General features: G+C 45.6%; 1 long non-coding RNA gene across 2 annotated transcripts; it reads left to right on the forward strand.

Annotated features, from left to right (window-relative positions):
• The first annotated feature begins 947 nt into the window (after positions 1-947).
• Positions 948-13096, forward strand: LOC116661373. 2 transcript variants are annotated; one of them, XR_004317261.1, is made up of 3 exons: positions 948-1516; positions 8003-8072; positions 12081-13096. It is a non-coding gene; the product is annotated as an uncharacterized LOC116661373 (long non-coding RNA). The 2 variants fall into 2 exon arrangements; XR_004317262.1 differs by lacking the exon at positions 948-1516 and adding an exon at positions 4849-5500.
• Positions 13097-14122: the final 1026 nt, after the last annotated feature.

Consider the following 14122-nt stretch of genomic DNA (forward strand, 5'->3'; position numbering starts at 1 on the left):
TACCGCATTTTATTTTATTTTTTAATTTTTTTTATTGAGGTATAGTCAGTTGCAATGTGTCAATTTCTGGTGTAGAGCATTATGTCCCAGTCATGCATATACATACATATATTCATTTTCATATTTTTTCATTAATGGTTATTACAAGACATTGCACATAGTTCCCAGGGCTATACAGAAGAAACTTGTTTTTTATCTGTTTTTATATATAGTAGTTAATGTGTGCAAATCTTGAACTGCCAAATTTATCCCTTCCCACCCCTTTCCCCCAGTTAACCATAAGATTGTTTACTATGTCTGAGTCTGTTTCTGTTGTAGATGAGTTCATTAGTGTCCTCTTTTCTCTTTTTTTAGGTTCCACATATAAGTGATAGCAAATGGTATTTTTCTTTCTCCTCCTGACTTACTTCACTTAGGATGATGATCTCCAGGTCCATCCGTGTTGCTGCAAATGGCATTATTTTATTCTTTTTCATGGCTGAGTAGTATTCCATGGTATAATTATACCACAGCTTCTCTATCCAGTCGTCTGTCGATGGACCCTGAGATTGCTTCCGGGTCTTGGCTGTTGTATATACAGTGCTGCCATGTTTTATATCCACTCCTCTCCTGATGATACTTAGGCTGTTGCCGGGTCTCCTGCCGTTGCAGAGGATGGTCCGTGAACATTGCTGTACGTGTGTTCTAGTCGCTGCGCAGGAGCTCATCATGTTCCTCAGCACCCCTCACCTCCTCCTGAAAAACACAAGAGACTTAGCACCCTTGGATGTATACACACCGTCCTGTCCTACCTGCTGTTTTCTGAGGTACCTCAGTTCCATTTTCTTTATATATATTCGTTATCAACATACTATATGTGTATACAGTGAATGCATATTTAGATTTATCTGAAGTTTTACCTATGTCTTTGCTATTTCTTCTATCTTTCTATTTGTGGGCATGTGCATATATGTGTGTGTGAGCAATAGATCATGTAAGTAAAATATATGAGAACACGCACCTATTACAGTATTTATGTATGACCAATATGATGACTGAGGTATGCGTCAGAATAATCTGGGAGGCGAGGAAGTGGATGAGGACACGGGTGAAATAAAGCTGGTTGTGTACTGATTATAACGAAAACTGGGCTATGAGTATATGAAAACGAGTGCACGTATGTGTATGCATGACTGGGACACAGTGCTGTGCACCGGAAATTGACACACTGTAACTGACTGTGCTTCAGTTAAAAACAGAACAAAACTGGGTTACGGACACAGGGAGCTGGCAGGGTTTGCTCTATTTTTGTTCACGATTGAGGATTTTTGTCCATGTTAAAGAACTGAGAAAAAAGAAGAGGCACTTCCCTGGCATCAGAGGTCCTGCCCGCCGCCTCTGCCGTGCTCACCCCGAAGCTACCAGCTGTGAGTCACTTTTGACAAGTCTCTTCTTCCCCCTAGACCTCAATTTCCTTCTCTCTAAACCAACCCAGTTGGACCAGGTGATATTTAAGATCCCTCCCTGCCTGGACATGGTAAGACTTTTTAATTGTCGCTGTTTCTGTTTTTCACTGAGATGTAATTTATAGGCCATGTAATTTACCAGTTTAAGGTGGACGGTTCAGGGGTCCTTAGTATATTCGCAAAGTTGTGCAACCATCATCACCATCTAATTCTGGAACGTGTTCATCGCCCCAGAAGGAATCCCACATCCCTTAACCGTCACTCTCCAGCCCTCCTTTCCCCAGCCTGGGGCACCCACTTACCTGCTTTCTGTCTCCACGGATTTACCTATACTGGCCGTTGCCTACAAATGAAATTGTGTCACATGTGGCCTTACGTCTGGCTTCTTTCCCCAGGCGTGAAGTTTTCAAGGTTCACCCACGTTGTGGCATTTATCGGTAGGTCATTTCTCTTTCATTCGTTTGGAAGGTTAGTCTCGGCGGCAGTTTCCTGAATAGTGTGGAGAGCGGTGAGATTGATGGCAGGGGGCTTAATGAGGAACTTACTGCAGTAGCCCAAGAAGAAGGTCCCCTTAACGGGGGGTAGAGTCTGACAAAGGCTCAGAGCTGCTGAAATGACCACGCGTGGTCGTAGTTACTGACCAGGCTGGGGCCCACGTGGACACCAACAGCACTCTCTGGAGCTACGCTGCTTTCCAACGGAGCGGCGTTATTGGAAGAAGAGAAGACTAACAAGACGGCTGCTGAGTTGCTCAGGCCTGCACTTCCGGCCAGACGGACCTTATGACTAACCTGCTCCCCTCGCTGGGCTCTCTTTTCTTAGAATACTTCATCCTTTTATCCTAGAGGGCTTGAAAGAAGGTCCTGGACTGAACCTCAAGAAAACGGGCAGGCGCCCCCAAGTTCCCCCACGACAACAGCAAGTTCTTGTCAAGATGATGAGAATGCAACACGCCGTGCAACGCCCTGACTGCTGTCACCTCTTCTGTTCCAACCAGTCTTTTTCTAGGAAACCTCAAGCCCCCAACCCCAAGATGAACTCAGTCTTTAAGGCCTTAGCCTGCGTGACTCCCTCTACCTGCTGTTCTGTTCCATCCTCCGCAGACTCTGACTCCCACTTCCACTATTGGGAACAGAGGCTGCGTTTTCCGCAGCATTCTGGATTCTTCGGCTTGCTGTTTACGAGGTATGTTCATCAGCCGCGGGGCCAGCCGGCGCTCTCCTATGATGGCACCCAGGCTTGAAAAGCACCCATCAGTGTGGTTTGGAAAATGGTTTTAAAACAGGGAAGTGGAGTAAAACAGGGAGGTGCACAGCTCGACGGAGCAGAAGCAGCTGCTCTTGGCAGCGGCACAGCTTCGGTGATGTCCTGTTGTTTCCTTTTGCTGTTACCAACATCTTCTAAAATCACCGCTCTGAACTTCCCACCTCCAGGGTTTTAGAGGGCCAGTTTGGTCGCCCATCCCTCCTGGGTCATGCGTCTGATCGGCGCGGCAGCGACCCACTGGGTTTGCGCTTGTCTTCACGTCGCCCTGGCGTGTTCTAAGGTTACTCTCATCCACGTCCCGTGTGTGAGACTCCCTTCCCCAAACTGCTGTGGACTGGATTATAACTTAGTTACTACGTGGCTGAACTGAACTGAACAGCAGCCTGTTGGAGATGTATGTTTCATGTTAATTGATGAGTAAACTCAGCAGCAGTAGGACCAGGAAGCTAGGAAGTTTGTTGAAGAACTCGAACAACTTGACCTGAGAGCCAGTGACCACAGCGTGGGCGGGGCTGAGGGAGTCATTCGGGACAGGAAGGCGAAGATTGCCTGCCACTCCCTCCCCAAATTTGCAACATCTGTATGGGTTTTCCTTTAACCTCTCTGGGTTCCTTCACCTGCGTCTCTAAGAGCTGTTTTTGTTTGCCAGGTGACAGCTGGCGTTCCTCGTAGTTCACGTTTGGGGTGTTTGTTCCAGCGTCACTTTTAAGCTCATGCCCTGGAGGCCATGGCAGAGTTGCTGTCCCAGAGTAAAAACTCCACAAATCTTGTGAAATAAGTGAGTGAGTGAGTGGATGCCGTGAAAAAGAAGCTGGATGATTACTTCTGCGGTCATATTGAGCTCATGGCTAAAAGGCATCGAGACAGCTGCCCTCCTCCTCTCCTTCCTGCCTCTCTCTCCACATATGTTGAGGAACATGGGTCTGCTTTTGACCCCATGGAACGTGCACTGTTGATGCTCCTCTGGAAATAAACAACGGGTGACAGGGGAGGGCGCAGCTCAGTGGTAGAGCATGTGCTCGGCATGCACAGGGTTCAAGCCCCAGCACCTCCATTAAATACATGAGCCTAATTACTTCTGCCCCAAAAAACAAAACAACGAGCAAACAGTGGGTGGGGAAATGGGACGCTGTTTTTTGGTGTGGGGAGGGCATTAGGTCTATTTGTCTATTTACTATAATGGAGGCATTGGGGATTGAACCCAGGACCCCATCCACACTAAGCATTCACTCTGCCACTTGACTATACCCTTCCCGCAGAAACGGGGCTTTTGATTTGTGGTCCTAAAGCTCCTGTCTCCCAGCTCTCCCGCAAAATACTCCAACAGCCCGAGAAACACTTTCTTTAAGTCCACGTCTCCACCTGCTGACAGCCGCTGCTGAAACGGTTAGTCGAAGGAGATTAGATTAGAATTCGTTCCAAAAGCCTTTAACTTTTTCCAGCTTTCAAGGACCAAAGTTTTCTTTTCTTTTCTTTTTTGAGGAGTGTATTAGCGGTACACTGTCATAGACAACAGTGGGCCACACGGACAAGAGGTCCCTGTGTGAGCGCAAAGCTTTCGTTAGAGAATTGACTTTCACTTTTCCCCTTTTTATTTTTTAAATGGTTTTTTGGGGAGGGGGTAACTAGGTTTACTTACTTATTTATTATTATTATTTTTTTAATGGAGGTACTGGGGATTGAACCCAGGGCCTTGTGCATGCTAAGCGTGCGCTCTACCATGGAGCTCTGCCCTCCCCCCCATCCCCCTGTGCTGGGCCGATGTGGCCCTCCCTCAAACACCTGAGAGTGACGTTTTCCCCATGTATTATTTTTGAGGTCGCTAGTTTTCTCTGTACCCCCCCCCCTTGCACAAGTAATTACCAGTCCCCGCAGCCGCTGTCCCCAGGAATCTGCTTTTTGTGAGGACGGCGGCATCTCTCCCTGGGCTCTGCCTCTGGAAACACCCACACTCGGGGGAACCCTGCTCCCAGAGTGCCAAGTAGATACTGCGCCAAGTGATTTTATTCAGAGGCTGGCAGTCCGCCCGCCTTCAGATCCAATGGACCCACGCTTGGTTTAATGTCCTCCTGAAATTCTGAGCCAAGTGTGGGTCCTTTTGAGGACAGGACCCTGTGAAGGGGGGACAGAGTTTGAGAATCAACACCCTTAACAAGCCGTCCAGGTGTTGATTTTGCCACGAGAGGGTGAAAAGCTCTGACTACCTTGCGCATATGCTCGGGGAGAAGAAACAGGGTCCGTCTGTTCCCAGTGAGCGTGGGGCGGCCCCCGCGCCCCCGGCTGTCCTGTCGCGCCCACTCTCTTGTTCTTTCTCCCTCTCCTCTCCTAGTCTCCTCTGGCTTGGGGCCTGTCACAGGCACCCAGGCCTGGCTAAACTTGCCTGATGGGGCATTAACCAGAGAAAGCGGAGGGGAGGAGGGTAGACATTCCAGGAGAACCACCCCCGCCCACAGCCCCACCCTCAGTGGCTGTTGGGTCGCATTCATTGGAACTCAGTTCCAGATCAGTCCTATGCTCTCCACAGTAAATGCCAGTTTTTGGGTTTTTTGTTTGTTTGTTTGTTTGTTTTGGTTAATGGAGGTACGGGGATTGGCCCCAAGACCTCCTGCCTGCTAAGCACTCGCTCTAGCGCTGAGCTGTACTCCCTGCCCCTCCAAGTCAATGCCTGCTCTTGGAGCTTGTTTCTGCAAACTGTCACTTCCTGAACTGCAAGTCCCCGGGTTCAGGATTCCTCCCAGGGAACCTGATGGGAGAATTCTTATACAATCACCCTGACTAAGCACCTAGTGGTAAGTTCTGGGTTCAGCTGTACATCAAGATAGTTAAAGGTTAATAAACTTCTTTGTATTATTAACTTTAAAGTTTAGCACAACAAATTTTTTTTTCCAGTTCACTGTTTTCTGTGTGTGGGTGACCACGTACATGGTCGCTGAGCAGAGCAGATGCTGTCTTGAATTTTTCTTTAATAAAAAGCAGACGGATTTTTTAACTCACAGGTGCTTCTAAATTACTTATGAAACTATTTTTTCCTTGATTTTCACCTCTATTTCCCGTTTTTTTTCCTCAGTATTTGTCCCTTCTAACACAAAGCTTTATTACTCTGTTTTTAAAGTAAAGAAAATGTTTGTGTTTCTGTTTCCATCCTCACAGCAAATGGGAGACTAAATGGAGACAAACCTTTGTAACTTTGAAATATTATATAACCTGGAAAAAATATTTTCTGCTTGTTTCTTATTTGGGCAAAAGGCTTGTAGGCAAAGAACTTTTACAACTCAATAATAGGAAGGGAAACAATCCTTTTTTCTTTTTTTCCTTTGAATGGGCAACATTTGAACAGACACGTCACAAAAGAAAAGAATAGCCAATAAGCAAATGAAAGTTTCAACATCATTTGTCATCAGGAAAAGGCAGATTAAAACTACACAGAGATGATACTAATGTTACTGAACTCAGGTTTAGCTGCTGGCTCCTCAAAAGCCAATACTCAAAAAGCCAAGAGACAAGTGTTGGTTGGAGAGGAAAGTTTGCTTTTTTCAGGAGTCCAGAAACCTGGGGAGAAGGCAGACTCATGTCCAAGAAGCACCTCTGAAGAGTCTGCTGGACCGTGGAAGTTTTTAAAGGGAGACTCATTTCGGGGAGGGTATCAGTCTTCCTTCTCGTCCACTGTGTGCAGACTTTCTCTGATTAGTCGGTGGTGAGGTAACAGGGAGGCCCTCCACCTGGAGATCTTAGTTGCTGTGGAAGAACTCAAAGATATATTGTTATGTGTGTCCCTTGAGTGGGGAGCAGGACCCTGCTTTAAGGTTTCTTGACTGCCCCTCCTTTCTTTCTGCATTCCCTCCCTTCCCTGATTAGCAACTGTTTGAATCTGCCCTTTGGAGCTCAGGGAAGATCCGGGAGGCTGAATGGAGCCTGTTTCCTCCAGACAAGAAATGGGGGCCATGGAAAGGGTATGTGCCAGAGAGGACCCCACAGGGTCCTGCTGGGCTTCACTAACCGGGGACTAGGGGAAGATGCACAGTGTAAGGCCTGTGAGGAGGGTTTACGCAGTGTCTTACAGAGGACAGTAGCCCAGGACACAAGTTCTCAATGAATTCTCGTCATTTAACTTAATTTAGCAAAACTCCAAAGTTCAAGTTACCAAGATCTGGAGAGACTGTTTTAGACAGACGTTCCCAAAACATAATTTTTCCTAAGAATTTACCTAAAAGCTCTTGTCTCATTTAGTTCTATTTTATTTACCTAACAGCTTCATCACCACAAGTCATTTTTCTTGCTGGCAAATTTTGTAACAGGAATAAGATCTAGTTTTGTTGCCAAAAATACTGGCCTCTGTGCCCCCCAAAATGAATTCAGACTCGGAAACAGAGTTTTGGGAGAATCAGACAAGAGCAGATTTATTGCTTTGCCAGGCGAAGGGGAGTCCCAGCAGGCTAACAGCTTAGCGATTCTGAATCCATCTTGGGGTTGAGATCTTGGGGTTTAATAGAAAAACTGGATGGAACAGAAAAGCGATAAGAATCGGGGCGGCTTGTGGGCGCTGTGTTCTTAATCTTGGTAAGTCCATCCTGCGTCATGGAAAACCTAGGGTCTGTCTGTTCTTCTGAGGTCATCAGCCCCTGACCTTCCCGGAACACAGCCTCTGGGTAAAGAATGTATAGGGAAGGTTGGGGGCTGACCTAGCGACGCGGCTGAGCAAGTGAACGGAAGGGAACACAAGACGTGCCAGCGTGCACCAGCCGACAGCACAAACGGCCTCAGCACCGGTGAGGCCATTTTGTTAGGGAGCTTCTGCTCTCTCAGTCAGATTCCTGCCCATCGTAGGCACAGGGGAAGTCTTGTGTTTAATGTAGGTGACTCTAAAGACAGGCCTGCATCCGCAAAACCAGCAAACTGACACTTGTTTTCGTTCATTAGTCAATCCTAGAACATGTGAACCTGGAACCCACTTGGGATGGTTTCTTATGGTCGCTGAGTGTTTGTATCAGCATTTCATTTTCTTTAACTCAACTAAACAGGGCCCTTTCGCAAGTGAATGGTGGCAGTGCTGTGCAGCTACAACACACACGTGTAGACACAGACACAGGGGTGGAGACTGCGTTCCAAGCTTTCAGCCATGAATCCAGTAGCGGAAGGTAAAACCCACCAGTTGCAAAGGAGATTGGATGCAAACTGGGCTTCTGGCAGGTGGAACACACCAGGGTCACCCGTCTGGATGGCTAAGTCCTTCTGTTTGACCCTTTCGTCAAGTTCCAGGTTACTTACTATCCCCCTTTTGTTTTTCCCTTTAGATAAGCCTTATCTTCCTAAAAGGAACATTCTGAAAGATGGCCTGAGATAAGACTTCCAGGAGAAGACCAGGTAGAGTATTTGCATCTCAAAGGCACGGGAGGAGAAACGCACCTCCCCCCAGGAGGACCTGTGGTCCCCAGAGGCCAGAATTGTTTTTAGAAACCTTACAGGATGAATAGGGGAGGGCTCGGCAGTGGTAAAAGAGTTGGTGGGCTTTGAATTGTTTCTGAAGCCACACCCCTGGTCCTGGAAAGACCAGATTTGTGAAACAAGGACAGCTCTTTGTAGTTCCTCACAGAGCTGGGTGGCCGCCTTAATGGTAAAGAAGCGACACACCCCGTTCACTCTGCTGGAGCGTTTTGCGTCCCCTCTTTAGCTTAGGGGAGAAGGCCCCCCCCCAAATTACTATCAGGCTCTGAATACCAGCTATAGCCAGTTTAGCCAGACGAGTGCCCCCCCCCCCCCATTTTGGTAATCCATCCCTGGATTTAAGAAATTCTTGGCCTTGGATCTGAAGACACTCACCTACAGCCTCCGGTGGCCCCATTTCTGAAGGGAACCATTGACTAATGTCCTCAGAGTGGAAAGGAAATTCAGACAGAGGATGAGGAGAATGAGGACTCGAAGGCGGACAACCATCAGTGGTTCCAGGGACCTTCTACGTCATCAGTCGTTCATTCGCCTCTGCAGCACACCCTTCACTGAGGCTGTCTGGGAATTTTGAAGACTTTTGGGCCTTCTGCATACCAATTAAAAAAGGCACAGTAGTATTAAGACGAGGGCGCTCTGAAATTTGAACAATTTATAAGTATTTCCAAGCCAAAGGATCCATGGAGCTAGCCCTACAAATATTTTCTTCTGCTAGTCTAATTTTAGAGAAAAACTCTTACCACTCTTGTTCAGGGACCCAGGAGACTGACTGACATAGTAAGGACTTACCTTCTGCTTGCTCTCTCTGTGTGCACAAAAATTAGTTTTGGAGTGCCAGAAGACCCCTGCCTTGGCCATGTCAAATGATGTATTATTGACAGTTTACAAAATCCACATCTACAGGTACAGGCAAGTAGTGGGTCATGGGTCACCTGTGACCCCTTACAAGATTAAGAAGGAAGGTTACCTCTTGAGGAGGTCCAGAGACTGCCCTTCAGGCCAACGAGAAAACACACTCATCAAAATGGGCAGGAAAGGCTGAGACACACGGCTGATGCAGGGAAACGGGTGTGGGGCGTGAGGAGGGCCGAGTCCCAGGTCTCAGCTGAGCCCCTGGGACGTGCCCCGCCGGGTGTGGGTCCTTGGCTTCGCACAGGAAAGAATTCAAGTGCAGGCCACCGTTGAGGTAAGGTAGATTTATTTAGAGAGAGACGCGCTGCATAGAGTGTAAGGCAGGAGAAAGGCCAGGAAAGAGGTTTGGGGGCTGGGTGCTCAGGTCAGAGTGAAAGGAGGCGCACACTCCGCAGAGACACACAGAAGAGGGCGGGCGTCTCCGAAGGGGAGGGAGCGAGAAAGGCCTCTAGGCGTGGTGTTGCCAGTTCCTCTGGGCTCAGTAGCGTCACACGCCTACAGGTGGGATCAATCCAACCGCCCTGGGGAAGGGGCTGGGAATCCCAGGGACTGGGCCACGCCCGTTCCTTGGCCTTTTGCGGTCAGCCCTGGGGCTGTCGCGGCGCCTGCGGGCATGTTGTTTATCACGCTGTTACAGTGAGCGTATAACAAGCTCAAGGTCTGCTAGAAGTTAAACCTCTCAATCCTCAAGGCCAACTGGGAGTTGAATCTTCCGCCATTTTGGTGTTAAATTGCTGTCCTTCCTTGAGTGGCTGTGCCCTGCCCCCTCCCCTCCTGTCTCACTCACCATGAGCCCCACCCCCGCATGGCGCCTGCAGTGGTAGCGCACCCCGAATTCTCAGCTTCTCTCTGAGGAACAAAGGGTTGAGCCCGACATTTAGTACCCACCTTTCAAGCCTCCCCTTCAAGGGATGAGGCCCTGAAACACCTAGCCCTGAAAGCGGTAAGGCTTCCACCCACAAGACCCACAAGATTTTGGCAAACACAGAAGCAGTCATTGCCTGGTTCTCCCCCAGGGCCTAGAGCAGAGGAAGCCGGCGTCTCCCAGTCTTTCCCTGAAAGGGGTCCATTTGCACACTTTGAAGCTGCTGCTTACCTGAGGGTAAGGCTTCACATTTACACATTTTTAGATGTAAATTTTGATATCAATCATACGAAATATGAGGAGAAGTAAAAGTGCAGAGTTTTTGTATGTTTGAAGGTAAGTTGTTATCAGCTTAAAACAGCCGGTTATAGAAGTTTTATGTAAGCCACATGGTAACCACAAAACAAAAACGTATAGTAGACACACAAAAGATAAAGAGAAATAACTTATAATGAAAAAGAATATAATATATACGTGTAACTGAATCACTATGCTGTACACTGGAAATCACCACAACATTGTAAATCAACAGTACTTCAATTAATAAACAAGAGAAATAGAAACTAAATCAAAACATACCACCAGAGAAAGTCATCAGATCACAAAGGAGGAGACAGGAGAGGAACAAAGAAATGACAAAACATCTGGAAACAGCACACAACATGGCAAACCCAAACCTTTCTGGGGATATTAAACAACTTGCTGATGAGCAGCCAAGGGGTCAAAGAAGAAATCAGAAATTAAAAAATATCTTGAGACAAATGAAAATGGAAACAAAACATATCAAAACTTACACAGTGCAGCAAAAGCAGTTCCAAGAGGGACGTTTATAGCAATAAACACCTACATTAAGAAAACAGAATTCGAATTAAGCAACCTAGCTTTGCACCCGAGGGAGCTGGAAAAAGAACAAACGAAGCCCAAAGTTAGTAGAAGGAAGAAAATAAGAAAGATCAGCATGAAAATAAATGAAATAAAGACTAAAAGTCAGCAGAAAAGATCAGTGAAACTAAGCACTGGTGTTTTGAAAAGATAAACAAAATAGACAAATTTTAGGTAGACTTTCCAAAAAAAAAAAAAGAGTGGACTCAAAATTATAAATTAAAGGGGAGACATTACTTCTGATTCCACACAAATACAAAGGCTCATGAAACTTCTACGAACAATGACACACCAACTTATTGGACAACCTAGAAGTGGATAAATTCCTAGAAACGTACAGCCTGCCAAGACTGAATCATGAAGAAATACGAAAATCTGAGCATTATCAATTATTAGCAAGGAGACTGAATCAGTAATCAAAAGCCTCTCAACAAACTAGATGGTTTCATTGGATCATTCTAACATTTAAAGAAGAATTAATACCGGTCCTTTTTAAACTCTTCTGAAGAAACAGAAGAAGAGGGAACACTTCCAAACTCATTTTACAAAGCCAGCATCACCAAGGACACTGCAGGGGAAAATTATAAGCCAGTATCCAGAATGAACATAGATGCAAAAATCCTCAACAAAATACAAGCAAACAAAATTCAGCTGTACATTAAAAGAGTTATTTATTCCAAGTATGCAAGGATGGTTTAACATTCACGGATTAACCAATGTGATAGACCACATTGACAGAATGAAGGGTAAAAACCGTATGATCATCTCAATAGATGCAGAAGCAGCAACGAACAAAATTCAGCATCCTTTCATGATAAAAACTCAACAAACTTGGTATGGGGGAAATATACTTCAGCCTAATAAAGGCCATAGGAGACTGGGTTCCAGGGGCTCGGGGTGGGGATGTAGGGAGAGAGACGTTCAGCTGTAAGAGGAGTAAGTGTGAGGATCTAATGTGAAACGTGGTGACGATGGTTGATAACATTGGATTGTATAAGTGAAATTTGCTAGGAGAGTAGAACTTAAATGTTCTCACCAAAAAAAAAAAAAGTTAATACAGAGGTGTGGATATGTTAATTAACTTGATGGGAGGAATTCGTTTATACACAAAACACTGGTGCATCTTATTGCATGTAAACGTCAACGGAGCCTATCTTTATGAACTGCAAAGCTGTTTAGAAAAGACGCTCACACACGTCCAGGTCCACATCGCCCAGGATTAATACACGTTTAGCATTTTGTGATTTGCTTTATCTTTTCTCTTACAGACGGAATGAACATATTACTGATTGAGGTGATGTCTTCTTAGTTCCCAGACCTCCTTTCTACCCCTTCCCACGGGCAGGGTGTTTCCTTTCTGTCCATTTGAAAAATGCATGGACGGGCATCTTCACTTCATTGATGAAGACGCCTGAGCGGGTGAGGGCTAACGCGCGGACCGCAGCTGGACGTGAGTCGGCAGCACAGCCGGGCAGGAAGCTCTCAGGCTCACTCCCCAGAGCCGCGTTACCTCCCCAGCGTCGGAGGAGTTGCCAGTGTAATTTATGCAGTTACAAGAAGGTTGGCCCTACTTTGTCCTGAGTTCTTTGTCCCACAACACGAGACAGATGGGAATTTAGTGTGTTGTGATGTTTCTCTAAGTGTTTAAACTGAACTCCATGGAAACTTTCCAATCCAAGATTAATGTGATTTTTAAAAATCAGTATAGCAATTTGATATCAGTTTCAATGCAGTTAAGCCAGAATACAGACATTTATGTAAGCCCCTCTAATTTTGCTGTAGAGATGACTAGATTAGTTTCAAAGCAGCTAATGCCCATCCAATCCCAATGCTTCAGAGTCCAATTAGCTGGCTGCATTTGACTATCTGTTTCACACTGAAAGGATTCAGATCACACAACCCCAAATATGCCACTTTGGCATCTGGATTATTTTGAGCCGAGGGCACTTGGGAACAGCAGATACAGGAAGGGCTCTCTGTCCTCCTCCTTTCTACCTAAAAGCAGGTCATAATACTTCCCACGGAAAAGGTAACTCCTTGTACCAGGAAGAGAACATTCTTTTTTTTCCCCCTCCCCACTTGACTGAGATATAACTGACATTGAACATTGTATAAATTTAAGTACAACATGATGATTTGGTAGAACATTCTTACCATCAGAGACTGGGAGTTGATCATGTGAAGGAAAAGCCGGGCTGAGCCTACTAGTAAATCTAAGTTAATAAGTATCGGTTTGCTGATTCCCTGCTCATGTTTTTTGCTAGCCAGCTGAATTTTCAGAGAGACATATCTGGGCTTGAAATGTTGGTTTGCTGCCTCCCTGCCTCTACTTTTGTGATAATGATGCTGCTAAAGCTGTTCCATGCCAATTGGCCAAATACCCCCAGCTTGTAATTAACCCTATGAAACCTCATGCGCACGTCTTGGAGGTGCTCAGAGCTTCGGAGCAGAAGCTCCTCTGAGCCCGCAGGCGTAATACACCTGAGTGCTCCAACCCTCCGAGTGGTGCTTGTTTCTTGACTGGCCTGTCGTTTCCCTAACAATGCCAGCTTAATGTTTAGGCCAGCCACAGAACCTAAGAGGGTAGAAAGAAATTTTTTCTCTCCTACAACATACATATGAGACAAACACAGGGACTGATTTGTTATTTCTTGCTCTTTTTTTCTTGGCTTATCTTTTTTTACAGTTAATCTTCCACTTTGCCCAGATTTTCCCCCTTGGTTCTAATGTTTATATTTCAAAAGCTTATATTGGCAGAGAAAAGAGTTTAGGTTGGTTTTAAGCATTTTGTAATAATGAAGATGTTAATTTCCCTTTGTAATTTTTTTTGAACAGCTGTAGATGGAATAATTTGTCTTTTTTTCATTGTAAAAATAGAAATTGCTCTGATTAGAAAAACAATAAATGGGGGCGGGTATAGCTCAGTGACAGACTGTGTGCTTAGCATACATGAGGTCATGGGTTCAATCCCCAGCACCTCCATTTAAAAAAAAGTCTAATTACCTCTTCCCACAAATAATTAAATAAAAAATAATATTCATCTCAAAAAAGACTATCCAAGGAAAAAATTTAAAAAGAAAGAAAAATAAGAAATGAAATAACTTCTCTTTTCGTTATAGGAGAAGCAACAAAACCAATTGTGACCTAGAGCTTAAATTCACAATGGGGCCTAGAGGACTTTCTTTACTCTTTAGAATTTGAAAGCTGCACCTTTGCTTCCTTGTCGCTGGGGATACCTCTTCAGTTCCCATTGGCTGTTGACGTAACATCACAATGCAGGCTGAGTCTGTCCCCAGAGCAAGTCCAGCAT

The sequence above is a fragment of the Camelus ferus genome, chromosome 34 (assembly GCF_009834535.1).
Source record: "Camelus ferus isolate YT-003-E chromosome 34, BCGSAC_Cfer_1.0, whole genome shotgun sequence".
NCBI classification, from domain to species: Eukaryota; Metazoa; Chordata; class Mammalia; order Artiodactyla; family Camelidae; genus Camelus; species Camelus ferus.